At 23.5% G+C, this 13294-nt stretch overlaps 1 protein-coding gene across 3 annotated transcripts in view; it reads left to right on the top strand.

The window, feature by feature from the left end:
• Nucleotides 1-13294, top strand: part of LOC132919942 (cationic amino acid transporter 2) — a 90493-nt gene that overhangs the window by 9128 nt on the left and 68071 nt on the right. The window contains exon 1 of one of the 3 annotated variants that reach the window (XM_060981889.1): nt 3971-3989. The exons of the other annotated variants lie outside the window; for them this stretch is intronic. The gene's annotated coding sequence lies outside the window, so the exon portion shown is untranslated. Of the gene's footprint in view, nt 1-3970; nt 3990-13294 lie in introns of those variants that run through there. 3 annotated transcript variants of the gene reach the window in all.

Below are 13294 nucleotides of genomic sequence, written 5' to 3'. Positions count from 1 at the left end.
AGGATATTTTTAGGAATATTTCAATACATAAATCGAATTCTCACAAGTAGTGTATGAGTTATAACTATTATAAGTATTTAAAATTTTAAATCTTAGGGAGTGGAGTAGAAGACCCACACAATGAGAGTTATACCCGTACCACTTCACTCCGCTTACCAAAACATTAAATACTTATAACTCATAAAATACTCGTCTGATTTTCGATTTTTATGTGCCAAAATATTCCGAAAAGTATTTTTTCAGAATATTAAACTAAAAAAATATGTTGACATTCAAAAAAGTAAAAACAAAAAAATTGTAAAAATAAAAAAAAAATTTTTAAAAAAATAATTGTATTTTGAAATAATGAGTGTTGTTTGATAAAAGAATCACCGTTTATAGTACTTTTAAATGGATAATTTCAAAATCTTTACAGTACCTTGTACTTAACTATAATAAAGAGATTGTATCCAACACAATGTTTTGGAGTAACAACCACATTACTAATGTGTATGATTGTATGTTGAATGCGGATCAATATTGTTAAAGAAATATTATGCACAAGGTTGAGATTTATGGAAAGTAATTTGTTTTACCTAAATTATATATTTTAATTTTACTATTAAAATAATTGTAATTATTATTCATCTATCTATGTTATTTTAGTTTCTGAACGGAGTGATGAATGTATTGATTTTACAATGATGTGTTTTTTATTTTTGTGTCTGTCATTACGTTTTGGAGTAGAAATAATAATGCTTTGATTTTTTACTTCAGTCCCTCTTCAAAAAGGAAAATTTATCTAGATGATACTTTGAGGTGGGGGAGAGTCAAAAGTAAAAAAATTCCAATAGTTTTCAAACGCATCAGAAAAAACCATAAAAAAGTAACGGAAAAATGGGAATTTTTACGCATAACCAAAATTTTCGACAAAATCAATTTTTTATTTTGCTGTAACTCAAAAACGGATTATTGTAAATACTTGAAATTTTCACCTGATGTTTATATTCGCGTTATCTATTTACGATTAAATTTTAAAATATTTTGTTTTTTTTAAGCTATTTGCGGACAATTGAAATTTTCGATATTTCCTATTTTTTTTTTCTTGAAATGCCGATAAAAAAAATTTGGCTTTCCAAAAAAATCTTTAAAATTGAATTTATTTATTATAAGTTATACTTATCGTAGTAAAAAAAAAATTAAAAATCGTTAGCCACAGTTTTTTGTTTATAAACATTAAAAGTTTAAATGTTTACGAAATATGGCAAAATCGCGAAAATTTGCAAGGAATTTAAAGTTGAAAATTCATAAAATTTTTGTAATTTATATCTTAAGTTAAAAAACCCAACACAAAGTTCTCTATAAATTTTTATTCAAAGGATTGTAAAAAAAAACTCCAGCGTCCATATAGAAAAAAATTTAAGAGCGTATGAATTTTATATTTTTACGAAATCACGTAAAACAACGATATATTACAATTTAAATATAGGTAATAATATATTTATACTACTAATTATCCTAGATTAACAAATCAACTTTGTTTAGAATCGTTTTTTGTATAAAATGATACCTGTCATTTCATTCAAATTTAACACATCCATTATAGTAACCTACTCTCCATCTTACTATCTTATTTTTTTTTTTTATTTATTAATGTAGTGTATTATCTACCATTCTTTACGATCAAATATTATTCATGAGACAAATAATAATCAGTTCATAGTTTATGATTTATAATAAAAAAAAATTCTTCAACTCACAGCAATAATACAAAATATATTTTATACATTTTATTAATTATTCGTGAACCAAGTGCAAATACTAGGTCGGAGCTGTGAAAGATGATGCTTTTAGATAATATTTCAAAGATACTTTTATCGTTTGTATCAATTAATTTATAAAAAAAAGGTGTAATATTTTAGTCTAACAGTTTGTACCATCAATATATTTTTTATACGTTATTGCGGCTTATCATTTTTTTAAAAATCAAGTATTAAATTTATATTCATATGTTTTCTATGGTACATATTTTTAAATTTGGTCATCCTCCCTTTCACACCTAGATTTATTCCTAATACAGGCTTCATTACCATTAATTCTGTTTGTTTATTTCGTCATTTCTTAAGTATAAACATTCTGAATATTTGTAGAGCAGTTTTACAAACACTCGTCATACTGAAACCCGCGTAGTTTAAATGTTGGTTTTTACGGTTATTTATAAACTAAACATCTTATTGTTTGATGGTTTATCTTAATATTCGTTACCGTCGACTCCATCTTGAGAAGGTCGGTTTTTGATCTCAAATGTGTAGTATATTGTGGTATATATTATATCGTTTGTAAAGCGTATGTATAAGCGGTTAAGTGGTGTAGTACCTATATATAGGTACTCGTATTGTAATTCTCTATGGCACCGTTATAATTTTTGTTTCACAACTTTGAACTTTTGAAATGGAATGTGTTTAAACGGAAATGAGGTTTTGTTGGCTAATCTAAATGTCACGTGAGTGATGATTTGATTGCAGTTTCTGGATATTGACTGAATGCATTATATAATATTATTTGTATGTTCTGTAACACTCACCAGGTCATTTGTAGATCATTGATTATAACATAGACTATACAATAATGCGTTTTATATTTTCAAATTGTACACAAAAACGCAAAATTTTGACGGGCTACTTTGTACACAACGCGCAATTGGATCAGCGGAGATACAATTTGCATATTGATCTGAGAAATAACAATTAAAAGAAAAAAAATTCTATCACGATTTTCGCATGGTTGTTTTTTAAATTAAAAAAAAAAGTAGATAATAATATAAATACTTAACATAGTTTTGAATTAGTCTGTTTTATTGTAGTCAGTTAATAGAAGTGGTAAACTTAAGAATTTAGAGTTTAGACGTGTCGTCTAATATTTATTGGTTATAGTATACATTATGTTATTCATTTATTGTTTATTATTTTAGTTGTGTTCGGTATCTAGAAGTCTACAATGTCTCTGTAAGAAGAGTTATCGCATAGTAGTATAATATACCAGGTGGTGACCGGTTTCCGTCCGGCGGCGCGCATCTTCCACATAACGAGGTAGTGACCGGTGGAAGAGGAAAAATGTGTGCAGAACTGGTGTATTTAAATTTTGGATAATTGTATAATTGCTTCCAATTATCTACCCTTTCTCTATGACTCTTTGTAACTACTTAGTACCTTTAGTGGGTAGTTTAAATGAGTTTGCACGTACTAATATCTCGTGTATGCTTATATAAATATACTATAAAGTCATTATAACCCATTCACTAAAACAGTTCTGGCCGTTGCCAATATTTTACAATGAATTCGTATGTATCAATAAATAATTATACTTTGTAGATTTTAAAAGACTCTGATTTGGTTTTGACAAGCCAACATTTTTATTAATTCATATCATAAGCATAAGCCATCATTAATTTACCAACAACTATTTAAAGGATAATATTATATTAACTATTAACTATTATTATATTATAAATTATATCTGTCATGTTGATGGTAGTACGGCAAAACATTAAAAATACCTGTGAAACTAACCAATTTCAAGAGAACTCATTAATGGAGTGATAAATTAATTCCTATGATAAATTTAATAATACGATTACTGTTGCAAAACTAGAGAAGGGTACCTAACTATTAATAGAAACAGTTAGGCTATAACCCCTACATGAAATAAAATATATTTAATATCTCTAGGTAAAATTTAATATTATTCAGGGTATAAATTATAGATAAATAACATTTTCTATCAACTACTTCAAGTTTATTTTCTAGCCACACAACTGTTTTACATTTATAAAATAATTAAAAGTTATGTTTATATTTTTATAGTTTTAAATTATTATAAATATTAATTTATTATGTACATTTGTCATTTGTTTCAGGTAATAATATTTTGAAAGTTTCTACAATAGTAAATACAATTTGATATTAACATAAATAATATCAATTCAAACCAGTGCTTAGACTGTTAAGTTTGTAAGTTTTAATTTTTTTTTAAACCTATTATAATTAGAAAATCGTTTTAGAAAATACAGTATATTACGCAACTGGATACTAAATACAGCGTGCTGAAGAAAATATGATGTTTATTATTAAATATTGTAATTTTAATAAAACAAATCAATAGTTGTTAGTAGCTTATAGAGCAGTTATAGTTATTATAAAATGATTATACATTGACGTACTATTGATTTTAAAGAAGAAAATCAACAATGGCCAAAACATGGTTCTTACAATAAAATGTACCATTTGTTATGCCTTAAACAAATAATTATATTTTAAAATTACGATTATAAATATTATATTTTATTGTTTATTACGCTTTATTTATAAACTAATCGTATCATATACTTGGATTTTAAAATATTTGGAATCATTAATTAGAACGATCCTTAATCACCTGCCAAAAAAGTAGGTACAAGTTATGCTATAGAATTAGAAAAATTTAAATTTAAAAAAAGTTGAAAAGGGACAATAACCGGGTGTTAGGTATTTGTTGCTTCACTGGCTTGAGCATAATAAGCCAGTGATGCATTACTAATCTATTCATTTAAAAGTAATATAATAAATGTATTATAAAATAGAAAATCGCTATTATTCGCTAAACGTTTTAAGCAAGCAAAGCCTTATTTTAACTAAACATAAAAGTGATTATTTTTATTTTGAATTTTTTTATCTTAGTAGGTGCTTATTATCTGACCAAATGAATAAAAATTATATTTTTATAATATATTTACACTAGGAATATACATTTAAAAAACTTCAGAGTGATTTTAAGGTTAGATTACAGTTGACTGTTGTGTTATAATTTATTTGTGTGTATAATAATTAAAATTATTAGAAGATTCTACTTATTAAAAATGTAAATAAATTTTTAATAAATACTAACCTAAGTATTTAGTTTAAACAAAATGGTTGCGATAAAAAAATGTTTTAGAAAAATAGTTTGGAAAAAAATGCTAGATTACATAATAATATGAGTGTTATTATATTTAGTGTTAATTAGTGTTATAAATTATTTATAATTTTTTGACCAAATTATATACAAAATAGGATTAATATTAATATAAATATTATAAATATTTGAAATCGATAGCTGTGTTAAGCACATCTCTTCAGTTGTATAGAATTTTATAAAAATAATGTAGATAGTATAATATAGAAGTTTTTGAGACAATTTAAAGATTTAAGTTCATGTATAAAATAAATAAATAATTTGAAAAATGTACAGTTAATATATTATTTATTGTTCAGTTTAATTTGTAAAACAAAATTCATACATTTGTTTATTTTATTTGTGTACAATTATAGAGTATTTTATCTGTATAATTCCCTCAATAATTGTATAGATAATAAATGTTACGCCAAAGATATATTTTGCATGAATAAAAATTACTTTTTCGTATTTTAGTAAAAAGATTGATGATCGAAACGAATGCATGTTTCGGGGTTTTATTAGAGTTCAAAATGCTTTAATTACATTATTAGAGACTAGACTGTGTATGTGTAATGTGTAAATATAATTTAAATAGTTTCTGTGTTAAGTTTTGAAATTCATATTGAGTGTACTAAACGTAATCAACAAATTAATACAAACGGACATTTTGAAATAGTTTGAATTAGCTCATAAATTATTTATTAATGAATAGTAGTAACATGCTTTAATTTAATAAGGATTAATTACACATAACCCTGTAATCAACACAGTTTTGTGTTATTATATTAACCTAACTTCTAATTCTGAACTCCCGAGTCATTATAAGGTATAGAATAGTTTAACACTTTAATAGTGATTATTATTTAATATATTTCTATATGTCATATAGATATAATCATGCAAACTTTTGATTAGATTAAAAGTATTTGGCTTATGAGTTTTTGTTTTATTACATTTGTCTTTTTTTTATACTTTAGTACATTAGTATAGAAATAAATATTTTTAATTACCTATTTGAAATGAAAAATAATTCTATTACCAAAGAACTGATGTTTCTGAATTATAAATAAGTTGTATAATTTTTATAGTGACAAAGTTGAGTGGCATATAATGACAATAACTGTCTATAAAAACATAATAAATACAAAGTATCTAAACAACAGTTTGTGTTTGTATAGCATACATGCGCTTTTCTTATCACAAGTTTCGATTTTAATAGCTTCTATAGCAAATAGCTGACACACTAAATGTACGGGTAATTATGATCATTATAATTATTATATAATACCATAGGCACAAGTACTAAATAATATCAATCTTGGCGCCTTTCCCGTTAAAACATGTTTTCATAAAAACTCTAATGAAAAAAATACTTAACACAAATACAATCGTAAAAAAATTTCAAATAAAATTAATCAAATAAAAGTACCACAAACTCTAAAAACCAAACTGTCAGCAGTGTTATCTACAACAACTTAACAAGCCGTTACACCATAGAATATCACCCTTATTAAATACATAAACACATAAACATGAATCATCATTATCCGCAGATGTTAACAAATAATAATTCGCCTCAACTTTAGCAAACAACCTCGTTTCTAATAAATAATTGCAATCAATACTAATTGACATAAATGAAACTTTTCCACACAAAAATTATCAAAAGATACATAGTAAGCGACTGTACATATTCCTTTTTAATAAAACATTAGTAGATAATTGTATATATAACCACCCAATTATTAGAATACCTATGTAATAAGAAATTCAAACTCCATAAATTGCATAATCCAAATAGAAGAATAATTTTATCTGACATCTATCTCAACATACCACGTCATGTTGCTACAGAAAATTAATTCAATAAACGTAACATAAATTTATTCAACAATACATTTCTAAAAGCATGTATATATATATACAAGATTCTGAATATTATGAAATATCAAGTTTTTATCGCCAGTTTTCATTAACCACGTAAACCTAAACAAGTTTCTAAACTGATTTATAATTAATAATGATGACACAAATTACAGAATATTTATATTTGATAACACACTTACATATTTTTAATGTAAAACTCAATACCACATTACATCTAAATGCTCAGAAAAGTCTGAAGAAAATATTATAATAAAAACACAGTAGAAAATAAACTATGAAATCGTATAAAATTAAAGCATATAAATAAACTGAAACATTATTACTAATGATGAAGACTTACCGAGTGATATGGAATTGGATCCGACATTTTGCATAAAAAGGTCGCTTTCCGAATCTTTCAACTTCCCTTCTCTCTCAATACCAAAATTCTCAATAGACACCAACAACCCATTAATACATAATTTTAGATAACCAAACGATAATAAGAAGATTCAAAAAAATCCAAAATTAAATCTAGTTCTTTAAACAAATTCTTAGAAAATAATGATGTTTATATGAGTCCCGTGGAAAATTGTTCAATAACTACGAAGACTCCAAAATTAACTACATTACTTTCAAACACATTTTCGAAAACAATCAAAAACAATTTAACCTACCAGACGTCTATAAAGAATATAATATAACCAAAGAACTAAATATATCCTAAAAACATTATTCTCTCTATTTTTTTTTTATAATTTCTTTTGAATTTAGTTTATTAATAGTATTTAACAAAACTACTATTGTAAACGTATTTAGAAATTTGTTTATTTAATTATTGCTTTTGAATAGACAGATACATTTTTTATTGTTTTAAATTTTTAATCCAATTTATAAGAATTAAATAAACTAATAAAATAATATGATATTTAGTCATTTAGATATTCATTAAATTTATAATTTATTAAGGTGGAAAATTGGATCTCTAAGGTTTCATAGCTGTTTCCATTTCATAATAATTTATCTTTCACACTTTTCTTGACGGGAAGTGCTTTGTTATATTTGACTAATCTTACTGCAACTGAGGTATTTATGCTGGGATTATCTTACTATTTTTTAATAAGTTGATTTAGTTTCACTATTGTACTGAATTAAGACTCAAGTGATAAGTTAAAGACTTAAGTCAATAATTTTTATGTTAGTTATTAAAATAATGAAAAATTTTATGTAAACTCACTATTGTTTGCATTTTTAGCTTAAATAAGGGACCTATTGATTTAAATAAAGAACTTGAGTTTATTTTAAGCATGTAAACGAATTTGTTGAGTTCAAATTATAAGTTTGGGAAATATATTTACATATAATCATACACACGATGAGTAATGGCTATTATTATTTTAGTGATGGTTAACTTATTTAAACAATAAAAAATATATTTGGCCCTGTTCATCTGAGATATTCCTCTTTTTGGTGATACAAGAGAAACTTATCAGATCTCTTAACAATTATAATTTTCTCTTAAACTAATGAAATAATATGTATAATAGACTAAAAAAAAAGAAAATAAAAATCAGTAATTGTGTAAACATTTGAGATTAATTTAATAAATATTATATGTTTATTAACTTTAAGTTATCAATGATAACATGTATTGGTTTATGCATTTTTTTTATTAGTCCATTTAAGCAATAAAATATACTCTTTTGGATAGAATATAGGTACTTAAAAATAATCACGTAGCATTCTCATAGTAAGCTATGAAACTATATCTTGATAGTAATTTATCACTTTTCTTAATATTTAAAATATTTAAGTCATTTAAGGTTTTTGAAGGAGGAATACCAAAACTCAGAGTTTTAACTAAAATCAGTTAATATGAATTATTTCCGAATGTGGTGATTTAATCGAATTTGATACAATATAGGAATCTGATTAAATTATTATAACGTGAGAGTTATTTGTATCAATATTTTTAAAATTATATCATTGTATTCAACAAAGAAATTTTTAAATAATACATTTTTTATTGAAAATTATAATAAAGAACTGCATCAAATTATTCAAGTATTTGACAGACTAAAAAAGTTTTACCTTTAACTAAATCGAATTATAAAATAAGTTTTTAAATAATTTATAATTTAATTATTTTTATACTATACAATAATTTATGCTAAATTAATATTATCAAAGTTAACAATTTATAATACTACTGTCTATTTTTTAATTTATTTATTTTAAATATTTACGGTTTGATAATATTAGGGTTTTGAATATTTTATAAAATTATATTATTTGTTAGTACTTCATAAATTTTAAGAAAAAATAATATATTATTAGTTGTTAAATAAATAATAATGCATAATTTATTTTTAATTATTGTATTATTATTATACTCTGATTCATGTTTAATTTGTTAATTATATTATTTAAGTAGTGTTTGTTCGCAGTTTCATTTATGCGTATGATTACGTCATTATTAATATAATTTATATTTTATACAAAACTTATAAGAATAAATGTTTTTATTTAAAAAAAAAAAAATTGACGACAATTATAATCATGCAATACAATTTAGAACAGAATATCAGAAATTTTATTTTATTTACGTTAGTTACTAGTTGATATATTATACAGAACTATAAGGTGAACATTAGGTTTTTAGGTAATAGGTGTCTACAACAGTAGTCGGATGTTAAAATGTAGCGAAAAAAAATAAATTTCCTTTATTATCACAACGGCTATTGGGGCACGCAAAACACTCGTTTTTTATTTTTCATACGATTTTTTTTGCATTCATTCTGAGAAACATATTTTTACAGCAGACAGGTTTGAATTAATGGCTGCTTTTAGTAGCATTGGTGCCTATGATCGTGTCATTTATATTGGTTGGGTTGGGTTCGAAGGGAAATTGAGCGACTTTTACCATTGACGTCATTAGTTTAAAACACCAAACTTCTTATAGTCTCATCAAACTTTGAAACTTATGAAAGTCGAATCATTTTATCCTTTTGTTGATTTTATAAATGTCAATGATAACCATAGGCTTTATGATGTTTTCCCTGCATAAAATTCACTATTGTTTTAGTACAATCACGTTACATAATATACAAATATAAGACAAGTACATACTCGTACATTTTTCTTTGATAAAACTGCATGGATGGAAAAAAGACTTTTAAAGTTGTAATCCTAAACTGTAATGTTAGTGTTTCAATTTGTCTGGAAATTTGAACCATTTATTATGGTATATTATAACGTTTAGGTTGTACGTTTTAGGGTTACACAGTATTTTATTAATTAGAAAAAAAAAATGTTATGTATAGTTTAAATAGTGTTGAATTGTTTAAACCATTTTTCAGTTTTCATACTTGTGTAGTAGTTATACATATTCATTATTCCACGTAGCTATTTATCTTCGCATTGTTTGATAATATTATTTTTCATTGTCAAGGTTTCCAAATTTAATTAAAAAAAAAAAAAACAATTTATTGCAATATTAGAGATATATTCCTATTCACTATTTATTCATTTCATTGCTTATTTTAAGTTCAATTATATAAAATACAAAACTACCGATATGTTATGTTTAATTATTTCAGAATAATAATTATAAATAATAAAATTATGACTATGTAATTGAATATAATTATTATATAAATTAATAAAGATTTGAATAATATACATATAAAGTATGATTGGAGATAAAAATACTAGTTAAGTGTATTTTTTCTTATACATTTTAAAATAATTTTTAATTTTTATATATTAAAACTATATAATAAAATATTTTATAGCGATAAAATGAAAATAGTATTAAATAAAGACATTTTTTTGAGATTAAAAAGTTCAAATCGCCTCTCAACAATTTCCACGCAACCAAGTATATTATGTTATAATATCTATGTATCTATAATATATATACTATTTAATTAATTATATTAAATTTAATATTATTAAGAGGTTAAATTTGTAAGTTTGTGAGTTTGTTTGTAGGAAGTAATCTCTAAAACTACTGAACCGATTTTGAAAATTCTTTAACCAATAGAGAGTTACATTATTCCCGAGTAACACACGATATATTTTATTGTGATTAATAACATTTTTCAATACATTTCGAGAAAAACGGGCTGATGCGTTGATTTATCGACATACGCTGACTATAGATGAATATAATGTACCAGGTGAGTTTTAAAAAATATTTTTCTTTTATAGTTCTATACAAAAATGCACGGTATTATATATTTATCTTAAAAAAAACCTCTATTGAGCATTTAATTTAAACTATAGATATGTATAGTAGCGTGCGGTGATATTTTATACTGAGTAAATTCTAAATAAACCTATCTAATTTAAACAGGTATTTTTTAATATAAATATAACTTTATATGTTTAAATATCATATTTAAAATATTATGATCTTATCATAGTTATATTATCCTATTGTTTATAGTTAATTATCTATCTATACATATATTATATACAGATTATATGTATAATTTAGTATATTATTGAATTTAAAATTCGAAATCTTTGTCGTGCACGAACTTTGAATCAACCGGTAATCTTGTTTTTTTTAAATAAAAGATTAGTTTAATGAAAAATTAACTTACTAATTTTTAAATATTATATGCACTAAATATATGGCAAATATGCACTTTTTTGTAGTATAATAGTACCAAAATAATTGTTCTTTGTTTTTGGTTTACACTATTGAAACTTTATGAGTTGTTGGTTTTTGGTCCAGAATGAAAAGGAAATCAAAGTTGGGTCGTTCGATAAAAAGGAAAAGAAAAATAATTTTAAAATAAAATATTGAGTAAAATGGTAAAAAGAAGCTACACTGGGCATCCCAGCTATGTAAAATTAATAGGTATATCGGAAATATCATTTATACACAAAAATAGAAAACTAAAACTAAAAATATTATTTATCCACACGCTTAATGTTAGCATTAGGCAACCAAATTTAACATATTTAATATGCATTTTGTACAGGCAACGAAGCGCACGGGGATAGCTAGTATATTATAATATAGTAGGTTAAAATAGTATACTCAATATTCAATTCAAAGATATATCAAACTTTATTACCTACGCTTTTTTCAAACTAACCACACTAAACCTTAACATATAATTTTCAATATTTCAAAGTCATTTAATTTGTCCTTGAGCATATGAATATGGGTTTTTTCTTTTTTAATGAATAGTATACTTGTTACTGACCATTATTTTATGTTCTACTTCAATCCATCATACACACATTTAATAAATAAATTAAATAATACATCTCGAGTATTGGAAAATATACAATATTGATTGTTAAGAGTTATCAAAGTACAATTATTAAAATTATAATAGTATTTATAAATAGGTATATTACGTATAGGTATATCTATTATTTATTTAATATAATATGATTTTATGAATCAATGTGTTTAAGTACCTATATGACTTATTTTATATTCTATATTTATGTATTTTCTAAATAAAATTATTGTAATATGTTTATAAATGTATTCTACGTTATAATGCCGGTTAAGATCATTATAATATGTAATATATACGTTATATAAGTTATATAAATTAATATACTTATTTATTTAATTAATTTTATTTATTTATCATAATTTCGCGATGCAATACATTTTTTTTCATATACATTTTTACGTATCAATTAATTAAGTCTTAAATACTGCATGTTGTATACACCTAGTTTTTTTTTTTATAGCAAACATATATAATATTATACATTACATTATTGTTTATGCCTGCTAATGACGTCGTTGATATTTCTGCTGTAAGTGGTAACACTAATGATTTTTCTCCCATCTAAAAGAGAAAATAATACGTTCAATTTAACCAAAAAATATATTATTTATATATTAAGACTTCTATTGTGTTCTTAAGAAGAACAAACAAGGAATAACTTAAATATTATTGATAACATTTCAAACATTTTGTAAAACTATTTAAAGTGATATTGTGGTCTATTCTATATAAAAATTTGTGTATTCGAGAGCGGAAAACAGTTTGTAATTTTCTTGGATATTTTTTCTTTAAGCTTTCAAAATTGAATATAATTATTTTTATTTTATTTATGGTTAAAGTATGGGTATATGATATATCCATAACTTATTCTACAAATATCAAACTATAATATTAAATATATTATGAGCTATGTATTTTATTATATTTTGATAGAAAACAAATACTTTCATAATTTTTTACTAGTTATCGTATAATAATATGTACCTATTTTTATGAGTAATTTACAGTTTAATTCTTTTAATACATTAATCGTCACGTATCTCAGATGTCAGATAAAAAAATATATATTTCTAAATCAGTTTTATTTAGCATTATAAGTATGTAATATAATATTAAAAAGTGTAACTTTATATTATATAATTAAAAAGCTAATAGTATATTAATATATATTAGTTTTGTATTTCAAATAGTTAACATGACTGTTTTGATTA

Source organism: Rhopalosiphum padi, chromosome 2, assembly GCF_020882245.1.
Source record: "Rhopalosiphum padi isolate XX-2018 chromosome 2, ASM2088224v1, whole genome shotgun sequence".
NCBI lineage: Eukaryota > Metazoa > Arthropoda > Insecta > Hemiptera > Aphididae > Rhopalosiphum > Rhopalosiphum padi.
This window is presented reverse-complemented; position numbering and strand designations above follow the sequence as displayed.